The sequence below is a fragment of the Phocoena sinus genome, chromosome 8 (assembly GCF_008692025.1).
Source record: "Phocoena sinus isolate mPhoSin1 chromosome 8, mPhoSin1.pri, whole genome shotgun sequence".
Taxonomy (NCBI): domain Eukaryota; kingdom Metazoa; phylum Chordata; class Mammalia; order Artiodactyla; family Phocoenidae; genus Phocoena; species Phocoena sinus.
In genome coordinates, this window is record NC_045770.1 from 95,152,100 (window position 1) to 95,168,316 (window position 16,217).

The 16,217-nt window shown below is 52.0% G+C and overlaps 1 protein-coding gene across 12 annotated transcripts in view; it reads left to right on the top strand.

The window, feature by feature from the left end:
• Window positions 1-16,217, top strand: part of TSPAN18 (tetraspanin 18) — a 194,436-nt gene that overhangs the window by 94,957 nt on the left and 83,262 nt on the right. For 2 of the 12 annotated variants that reach the window (XM_032639447.1, XM_032639446.1), the window contains exon 1: window positions 11,664-11,788. The exons of the other annotated variants lie outside the window; for them this stretch is intronic. The gene's annotated coding sequence lies outside the window, so the exon portion shown is untranslated. Of the gene's footprint in view, window positions 1-11,663; window positions 11,789-16,217 lie in introns of those variants that run through there. 12 annotated transcript variants of the gene reach the window in all.

A 16,217-nucleotide genomic window follows, 5' to 3' on the forward strand; every position in this document is an offset into this window, starting at 1 on the left:
AACAGGGGAAGCGAAAAAAAGCTTGTGTTCGCCAGTCCATGAACTGCAGGCATTTTTCGATTGTCCCTGGGTCTTCTGCCTGCAAATATCACCAATATTAGCACCTCAGCTTCTGGGCGCCAGACACTGTGCACAGGGCTTTACCTGCCTCATCTCCTCTCACTAGGTTGAGAGATGAGGAAACTGATACCCAGAGTGGTTATGTAACTTGCCCAAGGTCACACAGCTGACAAGTGGTAGAGCCAGGATTGAAACCAGAAATCTGACTCCGAAGCCAGAGCCCCTCATCCCGTGGGTCTGCCTCTCAACATCTGTGTGGCCTGTGGCTGGACACACACAGGTGCTTGTGTTCTGACCAGGGCATGAGTCAGCCGTGGTGTGGGGAGTTGCACTGGGAGTCCAGGGGAAGGGCACGGCTTTACTCTCTGCATAATGTCATCTCTCCTGTCTGCCTTCTTGAAAAAGGCAGTTGGGATACACCATGCGTCTCCCAGCATTCTGTGCTCCCGCCGCACTTAGAATAGAATCCCTGCTCCCATGATGGTCCGCCCCCGTCCTCCTCCCAGGTCATCTCCCCACGCCCTTCCCCTCACCCACTCCACCCCATCCCCACCAGCCTAGTCTCAGTTCTTAGAAGAGTGCGAGCCCGTTCTTGCCTCAGGGGCTCCACAGAGGCTGTTCCCTCTGTTTAGAGCACTTGTCCAGCCCCTCTCATTCTTCAGTGTTCAGCCTCCGTGGGGAGCCCTCCTTCCTCTTCTCTCTCATTGCACTCTATTTGTTGCCTTTGTGGCACATGTATCTCTAACTGGATTTACAGATTGATTTGAATTTAATAATAGTGATTTGACTTAATACTAGTATGCAAGTGCCATGGAGGCAGTGACGTGTCCATTTGTTGTTCAAACGCATCCCAGGGTCACGCCTGCCGCTTGGCATAAACGTGTTGCTCAGTTTTTACTTGCTGATTGGAGAAGGAAGGGCTGGGCCAGTTTAGCCGGACAGGAAAGGGATGGGAAAATATTTATGGAGCACCAATTAGGTACCAGCCATAGTCTGGCCACACTCATTCATCTTCTTTGATTTTAGGAGGAAAAATCATTTGTACTTTACAAGTGAGGAAACTGAGACAAAGGGCGCTTAGGCCAGGGCTCACTCAAATTTTTACATGGGCCAAACAACAAACACAAATAAGTGAGTTGGTCGAGTGACAAGTGAACAAACAAACCAGGAGCCCAGGCTCAGTGATAATAGGCATTTAAACCATGACTTGATTGTCTGGGAGACACTAGGGAGCAGTGGGGACTGCGGTAAACTTCAACACGCACTCCATCTGAGGAAAGAAGCTACTTTATGGTGCGTCAGTTAGGTACCAGCCATAGTACTGGAGCTGATGAATGGTGTTACACTTTTTTGTTCATTGCTTTCAAGGTCCTTCACCTAGGCCTTTACCAGCCCCAAGAACCCCAGAACTTGGCTTTGGAACAAGTAAGCCCACATATCCACACCTGACCATCACTGTGCTTATTCACAAGCCTGTTCACCACTCCCTGGTCCTGCTGGAGAAGTTTGGGTCATCGGAGTGTCTGGGTCATTCATTACTCACCCATTGATTCATTCACAAGTGTATGTTTTTTTAAAATTTAACTAGAGTTGATGTACAATATTGTGTTAGTTTCAGGTGTACAGCTTCAGATTCTTTTCCATTATAGGTTATTACAAGATATTGAATATGGTTCCCTGTGCTATACAGTAAATCCCTGTTGTTTATCTATTTTATCTATTTTATATATAATGTGTATTTGTTAATTCCCATATTCCTAATTGATCCCTCCTCCCCTTTTCCCATGGATAACCATACGTTTCTTTCCTATGTCTGTGAGCCTGTTTCTGTTTTGTAAATAAGTTGATTTGGATGTTTTTTTAGATTCCACCTGTACGTCATATCACATATTTGTCTTTCTCTGTCTGACTTACTTCACTTAGTGTGATAATCTCTAGGTCCATCCATGTTGCTGTATATGACATTATTCTTTTTTATGGCTGAGTAATAGTCCATTGTATACATATACCACATCTTCGTTATCCATTCCTCTGTTGATGGACACTTAGGTTGCTTCCATGCCTTGGCTATTACACAAACGTATGTTGACGTCCACTCTGTGCTGGGCAATATTCTCCATGCTAGGGAAACAGTGAACGAAGTCTCCATCCCCCTGGCACTCTCCTTCAGGGAGTCACTGGTCGGGTAGGGAGCTGCCCAAGACAGCGCTCTTGGGCGAGGTGACATTTGAGCAAAGACCTAAATGAAATAAGGGAGCAAACTGAGCAAAGATCCAGGACCAGAGATTCTGAGCAGAGGGAGGACCAGTGCCCAGATGCCCAGATGCCCTGAGTGGAGCAGCCTGGGGTGTTCAAGGAATAGTGAGGGGCCATTGATCAAAGGGGCTGGGGAGGCGGCGAGGGGGAGGAATCCCTCACTCCCTTTACTGCGCTGGATAGACGCCGGCTCCTGTCCGGGCTCTTGACTAGTGTCATATGTCACTCATTTTTTTCCCCACCTTATGAAATAGGCTTTATGAGACTCACTTCTTCACATGAGGGATGTGAGCACACAGAGGTTAAGTAACTTACCCCAAGTTGGCATCCATCCTGAGTGGACAGCGTGTGGGATTCAAACCCACTGCCTCTGAGTCTCTTCCTTTTCACAAACGCGTTTTCCACATCTTGCCAGTGTCTGTACATCTAGCACCCAGCACAGGTCCTAGCAGAGTCCATGTTGTGAGGGAACGAGTGAATGATTCTTTTTCATGTTTGCGGTACGCGGGCCTCTCACTGTTGTGGCCTCTCCCGTTGCGGAGCACAGGCTCCGGACGCGTAGGCTCAGCGGCCATGGCTCACGGGCCCAGCCGCTCCACGGCATGTGGGATCCTCCCAGACTGGGGCACGAACCGGTGTCCCCTGCATCGGCAGGCGGACTCTCAACCACTGCGCCACCAGGGAAGCCCCGAGTGAGTGATTCTTGTTGTATGTTTTCCTCTCAGTGGAGAGGAAACTTCATTCTTCTCCTCAGCTCCCCTCTCTTCTTTTTTCCTCCAGCTCCCTTGCTCCCTTCTGCTCCTTTTGCCCCTCCCCAGCCCAGCTTCCGTTTCCACTTCTCAACCCAGGGCCCTCAACTTCCACGTCTGGAGTCAGATCCTCCCCGAGTCTGGAAAGAATCTTCCCCACTCTGAGCTGCTTTTCTGCACGCTGACAGCTGAAACATAAGCCCGGAACAAGCCTACCATCTCCCCCTCAAACCACCACTGTCCCCGGAGAGCTGTTTCTCTGTGGCATCCTCGTTCTCCCAAGGACCGCAGGGAGGAGCCTCCCATCCCCCCAGCCTCCTCCTCTGGCCCCACAGCCCAGGGCTGTTGGTCTGCCGTGGCCAGGCCTCCCAGAGCTGCCCCTCCTCTCCATCCCGGTGCCCTGGAGCCCGGCGCGCCTGCTCTCCCCGGCCCTGCAACAGCGCGTCTGTTCATTCAGTGGACAGTCCCCTCACCAGCTTCCCCGCTCTCTCACTCGTCCAAAGAAACCTCCCAGTGCCAGTCTTCACTGCCATTTTCAAGGCCTTCTACAGAGGATGGGCCTGGATGTCCTGGATAGCTGTGGGACTTTATTTGCCAACAATGTCCCTTTGACATCTACCAAGTGAGGCTGTTCACTAATACCTCTCTGCACTCCCACTCTGTGCCTGTGCCCGCACAGTCCCCTCCACCAGGAAAGCCCTTCCTCCCTTCTCTGCCTGCCTAAAGCTTCCACATCTGGAAGACACTTCCTCCCGGGGGCCTGCCGCTACTGCTCCAGCAGAAGCACTTCCTCCCAACTTGGAGCTCCGCAGCACACTGTCTGCCCCTTACCGTCCACTTCTGCGCCTGGCTGTTCATGACTCAGGGCACAGGGCGGGGACCTGGGTGCAAATCCTAGCTTTCCTTCCTGTTGGCTGAGTGACCTTGGGCAAGTAGCCTAACCTCTCTGATCCTATTCTGTCATCTGTAAAGTGGAATAATAAGATTACCTTGGTGGATTCATTTAATGATTAGAGACTAAGTGAGGCCCCCGGCTCCATGCGGGCATGCGGCACATGGTGGCTGTGAGAAAATTACTCCTCCTTTGCCTCTAGCTGCCCTGAAGCCAAGGGTGTTACCGTCCACCTCCTCCAGGAAGCCCTCCCTGGCCTCCCAGGCTTAGTCCTTCCTTCCTCTTATACCCCCAGCCGTTCATTAATGACCACTTTTTCCCCCTTAGAACAGTTATTGAATGATTTTGTCTTTTATGCTAGATTCAGCTTATGAGGGTGAATGACATAATCTTACGTCAAGGAGCTCTTGGCTGAGTTCACCGCGGATCCTTGTAAACCCAGGAGGGTGGCCAGCAGGGAAGAGGAACCAGGAGCAGGCAGGCCACCCTGCCGAGCAGAGAAGGTGCTGTGTGCAGACACGGACCTAATCCACACTTTACCTCTGCCTTGATTTTTCCTTCTTAAAAGTCACCTGGGTCTCTGGGATCTGGGGACTTGCAGGGGAATAAAGACACCCCCGCAAGTGCTCACTCCCATCTAGAAGAGGAGGATGCTTTGCCCATGACCTGCCCAGATGGAGCCTGCTGGGCAGGTAAATAACACACAGAAAAGGAATTTATGACGACAGCGGGGAGATCATTAATTACTGCTGCCCCCCTCTGCCCGGCCACAGGGAGCCCAGGGATCAGCCTTTTGTTTCCAGGGTTTAAACCCAGGCAGGAACTGTGACGTCTCCGAGATCAGGAGCAAAAAGGGACCTATCTGTGATTTTCTTTTCTTTCTTTCAAAAAGACTCATGGGGAGATGAGGTGGCGGGGGGGAGGGGCATTGAGGCACTGAACAGCGAGTCATTAGCTTCTTTCAAGCCTTGTACCTCGGCCGCTCTGGCACAAGGACCTGCCAGCTCCCATGGCCCCCTAGAGCCTCCCCGCTCTGCTGAAGAAACAAATCCCTGCCTTAGCTGGGCTTTGCGTTGCCTCGGAGCGAGAGAGCCTCAAGGGTTCCTTCTCTGGCAGGGGGGGAAGCAGCCCCAGGGAAAGACCTCACAGATTGGGCTTCAGATCACACTGTGTGCCTGAGTTGGCAAATGCTGAATCTATTTTGTTTTTATTATTGTTTTACTTTGATGAAACCCAAGACCCCACAAGGGGTTCTCACCCGTTGTCCTTTACTAGATGCATCTCCCTGGCACCCGTTCCTCCATTTTCTTACGTCTTCAAGGAGTTGGGGAAGTCATCACACAGAGAGGAGGTGAGGCAAGCAGGCTTGGTGTCAGGCTGACGTGGGTTCAAATCCCACTCGGCTACTTAACTCTGTAACTTGGGCATATTGCTAAACTTCTCTGGCCTCAGTTTCCTCATCTGAAAAATGGGAAGCATCACAGCACTCACCTCAGAGGGTTGCTGTTAAATGAGATGACATACGTATCATAGTCTGGATGCTGCAGAAGTAGACTCCAAGACGAGCATTTGTGGATAAGGGATTTATTAAGGAAGAAACCAGACAAAACCAGTAAGAAGTTGGGGGAGCAGAGCAGGGAAGGAGAGGAAGCCAAGAAAAGGAGAGATGTCAGGCGCCATCCTGTAGAGGCTGTTCCAGCCTGACCCTCCCAGGAATTCTGGGGTGTAAGTTACATCTCTGGGTTTGTCTCAACTTGCGACAAGAGAGCTGGGCTCTCATCCTCCCACGCCCTCAGACATTGGCTGAGGGCCACCCCGAGCATGGGGGAGGGATGTAAGCTCCCAGACACTTCTGGCTCCCTGTACACGGGGACAGAGGGTTCCAGCAGCCCAAGGGCAACCTTCTCATGAGAGTGGCAGGTGCAGGCCTTCAGAGGAAGAAGCACACAAAAGGGGGGCCTCGGAGGATCCCTGACAGCTGTATATGAAGCTGTTACCTAGCCCGTAGTGGGTGTGCAGCTTGTGGTATCTGGGATCAGAGTCACTGGACAATTCGTGAAGATGAGGGTCACAGAGAGGTTAGGACCTTGACCTATAGACGAACAGCCCATCCATGCAGGGGCTGGAGTCAGTAAATCCTTTGGCAGATGTCATAGTCCTTTGGAGTGCTAAGCTGAGATCTTATTCTTATCACCTAAGAGTCCTTCTGTGCCTTCCCTGGGGGTTTGGACTACTCCCAGGGGCCCAATTCTGCTGGGAAAGTGATCTGTAGCCCAGCTCTGATCCTGCTTCGTCCTGTCTCACTGGGTGGGTGGAGGCACCAAGATGTGTCCACTCCATTGTTGATGAGCTTTTGGGAGGAGTGGTAGGCAGAATAATGGCCCCCCAAAGATGTCCATGTCCTAATGCCTGGAACCTATGAATATATTTTCTCACATGGCTAAAGGGCCTTTGTGAACATGATTAAGTGAAGGGTCTTGAGTTGGGGAAATCATCCTGGGAGATCTGGGTTGGGCCACTCTAATCACATGGGTCCTTAAAAGAGGCAAAGGGAGGTTTGACTACAGAAAGGGAGTGTCAGGGTGATGCAGCCTGAGAAAGATGAGGCTGGTCTCGGCTGACCTTGAAGACAGATGGGACCATGAGGCAAGGAACACAGGCAGCGTCTAGAATCTGGAAAAGGCAAAGAGAAGGCTTCTCCCTAGTGTTTCTGGAAGGAACACAGTCCTGCTAACACCTTGATTTTTGCCCAGTGCGTCCCATTTAAAAGGACTTCTGGCTTCCAGAACTGTAAGATAATAACTGTGTGTTGCTTTAAGCCCCTACATGTGTGATAATTCATTACAGCAGCCAGAGGAGACCATATTAGGTGGTGTGATGTGTCAGCTTGGCGTAGTACCCAGTTACAGAAGCGAACACCGATCGAGGCGCTGTCCTGAAGGTGTTTTGTAACTGTGGCTACCGTCTGCAATCTGTTGACTTTAGGTATGTAGGAGGGCCTTATCCAATCATTTGAAAGGCTGTATGAGCAAAAACTGAGGTTTCCCAGGAAAGAAAGAATTCTGCCTCAAGACCTCATTGACTCCTGTCCGAGTTTCCAGCTCAGACTCCTACTGGTTCTGTTTCTCTGGAGAACTGACGGGTACAGATGGCTTCCAGTGTTTTAGGCTATTATGGACAATGCTGCTATGAGCACTGTGGTGGACACACACAGACGTTTCTGCTCATTTACCTCCATGGGGGAGCTGCCCTGTGGTTCAGAGCATTAGGGCCTTGGACCCCGGTCTCCCAGCTCCCATCCTGCCCCGCCTCCATGAGGGCTGCTTCCTGGCCTCCTGCAAGGGGAAGCCACTTCCCAGACACCCTCTGGGACAAGGCCACATAAATGAGCCTGTGTCCGCCTATTTCCCTCTCCTGAGTTGCTCCCTCAGGCTCTTCGTTCCCTTTTCCTGGGGCCTCTGGTCTGTCTCTCTCCCTCCCACGGGGCCTCCGGGGAGGGCATCTCTGTCCCTCCTGCACATCCTCTCTCGAATCCAAATCCCTCTGCCACTCTTCCCCTCTCATCCAGCCTGCCTTCTCTCTACTCCCTCTCTCCTCAGCCCCCTGAGTCTCTCTGCCCCAGGGGTCTCTTTCTGCCAACTCCTCCCCCCACCACCTGCCTTCTCTCTGCTTCACTAATCTTGTCTAATTGCTTTCTGGAGCCAAGACTGGCACCATCAGAGCTGAGCCTGCAATGGGGAATAGGAGGTGACAGTGATGCTCCCAGACGCTCAAGGACCATTTAGGGCTCAGGAGGGCCTTTGGCCAATGGGGAGTAGCCGGAGGGCAGGGTGGGCCAGTGACTCTCCATCTAAGGAGGTGGAGGTGAGCTCGATGTGTTGATTCCCCAGGGCTCCCCAGGCAGGAAGGCCTTCCTGGGGCCCAGAGCTGGGCTCTTAACAGCCCGGGTGGGGGGTGGAGAGGAGAAGATGCAAGTTCCAAGGCATGAAGTAACATGCATGCCTGAGGGCACCCAGCTCTGAGCTGGGTTGGAGCACGATTCCAATCCAGGACAGGCTGGCTCCGGAAGGTCCTCTTTCCCCTCGTTGGCCGCCTCCTGGCGGGGCAGGCACAGACTCTGATGGGCAAAGCAAACCTCAGGCTCTTTCTGTTTCAACATCTGTGCGGCTGCACGCCGCTTGCCGGTGTGCAAAGCATCCCACCTTAATTATCCTGCTTGATCACGACACAGCTTGCAGTGCCGGCAGGAGATCTTAGCCCCACTTTACAGACAAGAAAAGCACGGCCTGGAGAGATGGAATCACATGGTGGCAAGTGGCACAGAGCCATCTCTCTCCAAGCTCAGGGCTTCTGGTATGTGACCGTGGGCACAGCTCTTCACTGCTCTGAGCCTGTCACCCAACTAATCCTATCTCTGAGGGTTGTAGTGAGAATTAAATGACACAAGGATGCAGAGAGCCTGGCATCGTCACAGTACCTGCTGGGTTCTCTATACATGAGCATTTTCTTTCTTTGGGAAATTCTTACATGAGCTTCTGAGGGCGGCTAGAGCTCTGTAGTGCTGCCTGAGAGGATGAAAAAATGCACAGATATTTATTGAGTGTCTACTGTGTATACGTCAGAGGGTTCAATGGTGACAGACAGAGTGGCTGCCCACATGGAACTTACACTCCAGCGCAGAAGACAGAAAATAAGGAAGTCACGAATTCATCTAATGAGCGCATGTTGTCATCACTGGTATGAAAGTGAAAAAGAAAACACAAGGAAGGAGGACTGCTTATCTGGTCAGGGAAGGCCTTTGAGAAGGGGACCTCTGAGCTGGTGCCCTAAAGCAGGCAAAGGCTGGCCGTGCACAACTCGGGAGAGGGTTCGAGGTTAAGAGGGCAAGGGGTGCAAAGGCCCTGGAGCAGGAATGGATTTGAGTGTTGCAGGATGGAGGGAAGAACATTATGGCTGAGGCCCAGTGAGAGGTGAGGGAGTGGTTCCAGCCAAGGCCAGGGAGGTTGGCAGGGACCTGACCATGAGGATCTGGTCATGGGTCTGGACTTTATTCTAAGTTGAATAAGAAGCCATAGATAAGGTTTTAAGCGGGGAGGGACATGATGTAATTTTGACCTCAAGAAGTAAGCAATTTATAAGCTCATAAACAGTTCTAGTTGAAAGGATTTCTAAATATGATCTAGTCCACCCTTGTAAGGTGCAGTGGGGAAACTGAGGTCCCAAAGGTGAGAAGAGGTATCCAATGTTACCCAGCACATCAGGGCAGAAGCAGTCCTTGAACCCAGGACCCCAGACGCCAGCTTCAGTGCTCCTTCCTTTAAAAGGCCAGCAGAAGCCCCAGGCCAGGCACCGCCTCTGTCTCCTTCAAGGATCATCCCTGCACGGCTCTGGCCGATAGCCTGAGGGACCACACGAGAATCTGTGCCTTCCCAGGTCAAACCAGTGGCCATGCCTTTCCCATGATGACTTTTGTTCCATGGCCACCATCTTAGATCCCTTGACACCAAAAAAATACATGTGGGCCAGGTTTGAGTTTTAAACCACACCCTTGCCATAGTAATTGCAATTCTGCCTGGATATACTTGACCCCATGCAAAGAGACATCTGCTAGCAATTCTGGGAATGCAGTTAGCATTTTTGCTCTGTGATGCACAGAGCATTTCCCGTGCATGACCATGTTTCTCCCGCTTGGAGGGGAGTCCTGGCAGCACGACCCTCTTTTTGCAGATGGGGTGATGAGGCCAGGAGTGGCTGACTGACTTACACAAAGTCAGGGAGGGAGAGGGAGCAAGAGAAGGGGCCTCTCTTGGCAAGTGAAAGGGAAGAGAAAGAAAAAAACGAGCACAGCATCTCCGAATTCCAGCATCAGAACCTAAGAATCATTCTCCAGGCTCTGAGAATCATAAAATGATAGGGCTCATAGGCCTTAGAGATGGCTTGGTCCAATTGATCCTCTGGTCATTTATTTAAAAATCCTATTTGGGAATAATATATATACAGTAAAATACATACATCTCCAATATATAGCTTAATGATTTTTTTTGTATACCAAGTAACCACCATGCAGATCTAAATATAGGTGAAGCCTGGCCGTGCAGAACTGGGGAGAGGAGGGTTCCAGATTGAGAAGGCAAGATGTGCAAAGGCCCTGGGGTAGGAATGGATTCAGGTGTTGCAGGATGGAGGGAAGAGCATTATGGCTGGGGCCTAGTGAGAGATGAGGGAGTGGTTCTAGCCAAGGCCGGGGAGGTTGGCAGGGACCCATGCCATCAGCTCACAAGGCTCGCCTGTGTCCCATCCCAGTTGATACTCTCCTTTCCTCACCCCCTTCAACCCCCAGGTAACTACTGTTCTGGCTTTGATCACCATCAGGCTGCTGTTCTTGCTCTAGAGCTTTATATAAATGGAACCGTATAGCATGAACTCCTCCAGACCTGGCTTCTTTCACCCAACATGGTTTTATGATCCTTCGTGGGCATATGCAGGCATTTCTCTTGGGTGTGTAACTGGGAGTGGAAATACTGAACGGTCACGGGTTTGACTTTAATAGACAGTGCCAAAGAGGATGGTTGTACCATTTGATGGTCCTAGCAGTGCATGAATGTTCTAGTCTGTCCATCTCCTCACCCACGCTTGGTGTCAGCCCTCTGTTTGGTCTTAGTCAGCTGGTGATTCTGTATCTCATTATGGTTTTTATTTGCATTTCCCTGGTGAGTAATGATGCTGAGCGCCTTTTCGTATACTTGTCAGCTATTTGGATATCTTCTTTTGGGAAGTATCTTTTCAAGACTTTTGCCCAATTTCAACTGGGTTGTTTTCTTACTTTCTTATTGATCTGTAGGCATTCTTTACATATTCTGGATACAAGTGCTTTGTAATACGTATGTGTTGCAAATACGTCCTTCAGTCTGAGGTTTGTTTTTCACTCTCTAAATGGTCTGAGGATAGTTTGAGAAGGAAGAGAATAAATACTTATTGAGAGCTTCCTTCGTGCCAATCCAGGTGCTCTGCAAGTCTGTCTCACCTTAGCTGACACTCATCACCGCTCAGGGAGGGAAGCTTCATCACCCTCCACCTCTCCATGCCCCCACACCACCTGACAGTAAGGGATTTAAAGAGCTGGCCCATGATCCCAGGGTTGGCAAGTGGCTGGGCTGGATTTCTCTGGTCCCAAAGCTCCCTCTCTCTGCTTTGGGTGTCAGTTGGAGAGGTAGTGGTCCCCCCCAACCCCCCACCCCTGTCCTTAGCCTGTCTTACCATCAACGGCCAAGTAGAGAGAAAGATCAAGGAAGTGCATGTCTCTTTGCCTTCCCTGGAGTGAGGGCTTCCTAATTTAGCCGCCTTGTTTTGTTTGAAGTGAATTTCTTGGCATCTTTAACTAATTCACATTCCACTGCAGATTCGAAAGAGCTTCCAAAAGCGTCTTGAAAAGATTGGCACTGTCTGGTGTTTGGGATTATTCTTAATGCCAATACCTTAAATGTATATAATTCCTTTAGTTTAGAAAGTGCTTCCGTGATGAATGTCTTATTGCATACTCATTAGATAAGCATGGCAACAATTATTAGAGAGATCGTGTTCAGTAGGCTTTTACGGAGGCCAGAACTTCTGATTTGTCCTGATCTGCAGAACCTGGGGCTGGAGGTGCCTCGTGGAGCAAAACATCGGGACTCAGTCAGGGCCTGGCTGGTCCCAGGAGCCTCAGACATTTGACAGAAACAGCAGACTTTGGGTGTGTGCGTGCTGGAGGCCAGCACGGCCAAGAGGAAACGGAGTTGCATTTATTATAAACTGTGAACCAAGACAGGCTTCCTGCCCAGCAGGAGAACAGGTAGGAAAGTAGCTGCTTGTCCGGGAGTTTGTCTCTCCCCTCGCATTCCGCAGTCGTTTGAGGAGTGCCACTGGGAGCAGGGCCTGGGCCAGGGAAGCAGAGATAAGCCCGCGGGTCTCAGCGCTTCAGGAGTGAACCTGGCCGTTCACAAGCACCAGTGATTGAGCGCTCACTGCCTGCCAAGCCCAGAGTGGAGAGCTCCGCGGGCATTCGTGTTATTTAACCCCCACCAGGACCTGTGAGTGTGATGACCCCCTCAGGCTTGGTGGGGAGTGAGGGAGAGCCCTGTGCACTGCTAACTCTGGCAGGAGGCGTGGGGCAAAGCTGACCGGGCAGGGCACGGGGCCGGGGGTCTCCAAGTGGAGAGGACTCCGAGGAGATCGGGAAGGCTTTGGGGAGGGGGGTGGCCTTTAACCAAGGCCCCTGAAGAATGCGTAGGATTTCGAGAGCGGAAATGAGGAGAGGGGGTCTTGCTGGCCAAGGCATCAAGAGAGGCAGAGGCCAGAGATGGGAAAGCGCAGGACAGGCAGTGGAGGATGGTGGCCAAGGGCATGCCCTGCCGTCAGCAAGACCCAAGTGTGAACCTGGGCTCCGCCACTTACCTGCTCTTTGACCTTCCGTGCATGACATCACCTCCCCCTCACCAGCCTCCCCCAGATGTTTAAAAAAATGGAGGTGACATTCACATGACAGAAAATTAACCATTTTAAAGTAACAATTCAGTGGCATTCAACACAGACTGTTGTGCAACCATCACTTCTATCCAGTTCCAGAACCTTTTCTTCACCCCAAAAGGAAACCCCGCACACGTCAAGGCCCCTCCCCACGGCGCCTGGCAACCACTAATTTGCTTTCTGTCTATATCGGTTTACCTATTCCAGACATTTTATATGATTAGAATTATAGTCTATGTGGCCTTTTGTGCCTGGCTTCTTTCCCTTAGCATAATGTTTTGGAGGTTTATCCATATTGTTGCATGCATCAGAACTTCATTCCTTTTTCTGAGTGAATAGTATTTCGTTGAAAGCCTATATTACGTTCATCTGTGTACTCATGAAATATTGACGGACATTTGGGGTGTTTCCACCTTTTGGCCACGGTGAATAGTGCTGCTGTGAGCAGTCAGATACAGGTGTCTGTTTAGACCTGGCTTCGGTTATTTGGGGCATAGACCCAGGAGTGGAATTTCTGGGTCATATGGTCATTCTGTGTTGGACTTGTTGGGGAAGCATCACCTTTTTGAACCTCAGTTTCTACATCTGTAGAATGGGGATGATAATGATAGCTTTCTCATACAGGGTAGATGAGACGAGGTTTTTGAGGATTAAATGAAGTCCAACGCCCAAGGTAGCGAGGGCTCAAGGTACCTTGGGAGAGGCCCTGTTACAGAGGGCTGAAGGTTTTGGGCGGGAAGGATGAGGAGGCAGGGCTCGGCTCTGCCCCGAGCAGTGGGCTGTTGGAGGCCTTCTGCCTTTTACTCACCAAAGATGGGGCAGAGGGAGCAGATGGCTGGTGCTCTGGGAACCAGGCCCCCTTCCTGCCTTTGGATCCAGGGAGGCTAGCCTTCCCTGGCCCCGCTGTGCCGCCCTCACCCAGGGGGCTGGCTGTCGGATTCACCCCTGGAGCGCGGGCCACTGCCTGCCCTTCCCCCTCCCCTCCTTCTTTCAGAGCCTGCCATGGAGCTGTTCAGGCTTGGCAAGCAGCAGGGGTTCAGAAACTAAATTAACAGGTAAAAATTCCCATTCTCTGCCTGTTACCCGCCTGGCTGAGCTGCAGATCTGTGACGTAACAGGAACTGGGGGAGGGGGACCGGGGAGGAACCAGGTCCGGGAGAATCATTTAAGAGCGAGAGACCCCCGGGCCTGTGATGTGGAAGAATGGCACCAGGGAAGCAGTCTCCGGTGAGACTCCGCACCCCCTCTCCACTTTCAGAGTTGCCTCCCCCAGGCTGTGGGCCCTGAGTCACAGGGCCCAGGAGGTGGCAGAGGGAGACAGCGAGCTTTGCCCTGGGCATGACCCTAACCACGGGGCCTCCCTGCTCTCCATCTCTGCAGATGTATCCAGGTCCCCTTTGTTAGTGGGAGGCAGGCCCTGGGGCCCAGCAATCAGGCAGAACTGAGGTCTAACCCAAGTGCAGCCACATAGGAGTTGCAAGTGACCTTGGGCAAACTATAACCCCTCTGAGCCTCAGCTCCATCTATACAATTGGAGCTAACAAACCCTCTTGGCTGGGTTGTTGGTGGTGTTCAGTGATATCAGGAGGGGAAGGGGGTCACACAGCCTGTCATAAGGTTGGGGGGGGGCGGTCAGTGGTCATGGTTGAAGGGACCGTGTCATGGTCAGTCGGTGTCTCAGATTTGACTCCTGCTGGGCATTGACTCTCGAGAAGGCAGGAACCGCGTCTGTCTCCTTTGTGTCCTAGGTCCGGCTCTCTGAAAGCAGAACCTGAGCGGGGATGGTTGTGCAAGTGAATTATTGAGGAAGGATTCTCGGGACCAGAGAAAGGAGCTGGATGAGGCAGAGGAAGAAGCTAAGCAAGGACGGGGTTCAGGAGCACGCTAGCCTCGGCCGGATCCTGGCTCTGGAGAGTGAAAGACATTGCAGAGTTTGTGCCCAGCACCCTCTGTCGGGGCTACGGGCTATGCCTGGGGGTGGGGCAGGGGTGTAGCCTCCCAGGCATCTCTGGGTGATGTGAATCCAAACAGCCAGGGCCAGCAATTCCCCCCAGAGAAGGGGCAGGTGGAAACTTCTGCATCCAGCGCTGCTGTGGTCGAGGGAGGGGTGCGCCCTCCAGGCGCAGACGCACACATCCTAATCCCTTACTTTGGAATTAGGAAGAAAACTCCTTCGGCTGTGGCACCTGACGGACTTAGGTGTGAAGCCCCTTTCTACCACTTACTAGAATCATCCACCTCCCTGGGTCTCCATTTAGAGACACCCCTCCCACATAGGATCCAGAGGAGGACACATCAGATGCCATGGAGACAGCAGCTCCACCGTAGCCCCTGAGCACCTTTTGGGTGGGTGGAGTCAGGCTTTCTGCTCTCACCGTCCTCATGGAAACCATCCCAGGACGGGTCTCTCCTGCCTGGCCTGGCCTGGCTTGGCCCGTGAGAGCTCCTTCCCTCCTACAGACGGGAGGTGGACTAGTGATCTCTAATAACCCCTGTCCCCAGGGCCAGGAATGAGAAACACAGCCGGATCCTTCAGCGTCGGGGTCAGCCAAGGCCTGGGATTTCCCCAGAGGTGTTTGTCCCCAAACAATTGATTTATTCTCATTGCTATTTAGCGAGTGATACACGGATACATTCCCCTTATTTCAACAAAAGGACACATTTCAGGAAAGGTTAGAAGCCCTAAGGCCAGGTACCTTTCCCCACGTCTCTGAGGAGTCGCCACGGTTTGTCCAGAAAACCGATGTTAAGTCCGCAGCCATGTTTGCATGTGGCCGAGGTGTGGTCAGGAAAGCTCCCCTTCTTGCCGGGGCTGCCAGGGGTCTGGGAGGGACCCACAGAGCAGTGAGGGAGCTGCGGCTGGTGTTTCCCCCAGGTGTAGATGGAGCTGTAGTTGTAATAGTAATAAAAGCTTCCACTTACTGAGGCCTACTCCACCCAGACACCATGCTGGGCAATCTCCTTGTGTCTTCTTGTTTAACTTTATGAGTGAGAAGTGTCATGTCCCCATTTTACAGGTGAGGAAACTGAGGCTTAGAGGGGTTCACATAAGGTGTCCAATAGCATGATGAATGGTGGGCCCAGCATTTGAATTCAGCCTCAGTCACCGATGAGGCTGCAGGAGCCCCTGATGCTTGTTTCCGTCGGTACCGGCCTGGCTTTCTCCCAGGTACAGGGCATGTCATCCCGGGGACTCAGGCCCTTCAGATTCTTCCTCACCTCACTTTTGCCCATCTGCAGGGACTTAGCCCCCTTCCTTTCACTTGAGCATTGAAAATCATTGAATACCTTGCCTCATTTTGTAGAGGAGAAAGTAGAAGCCCAGAGAGGGCACATGACCTAAACGGGGCACACAGCAAAGCTGTCCCAGAGCTGTGACTCAGCATTCTTGATCTTTTGACCTTATTGCTTTAAGCCAACACCAGACTTTGCTGTGGGTGTGGGTGTGTGTGGGGTTGGGTGTGTGTGTGAAGAGCCACAATGTGTCGGGAAGGGGGCACAGGAGGCCCATGGGGAGAGGAAGGAAACATCTCTGCTCGGCCACTTTCATCATATACAGGTGAGCACGGGCCAGCAGAGCCCGGCTGGCTCTGAGTAAAAACGACTGCATCCTGGCTTTGTGCGCCCCTCTCTACATCTACCTGGAGAGTCACGCTTCCTGTTTGTCATCTGGGTTAGTACTGCATCCGCGGAGGTTGGTGGCCAGAGCACTTGCCCTGTGGCCTTGCCCTGTGGCTGAGCAGGGAGCCTTATGT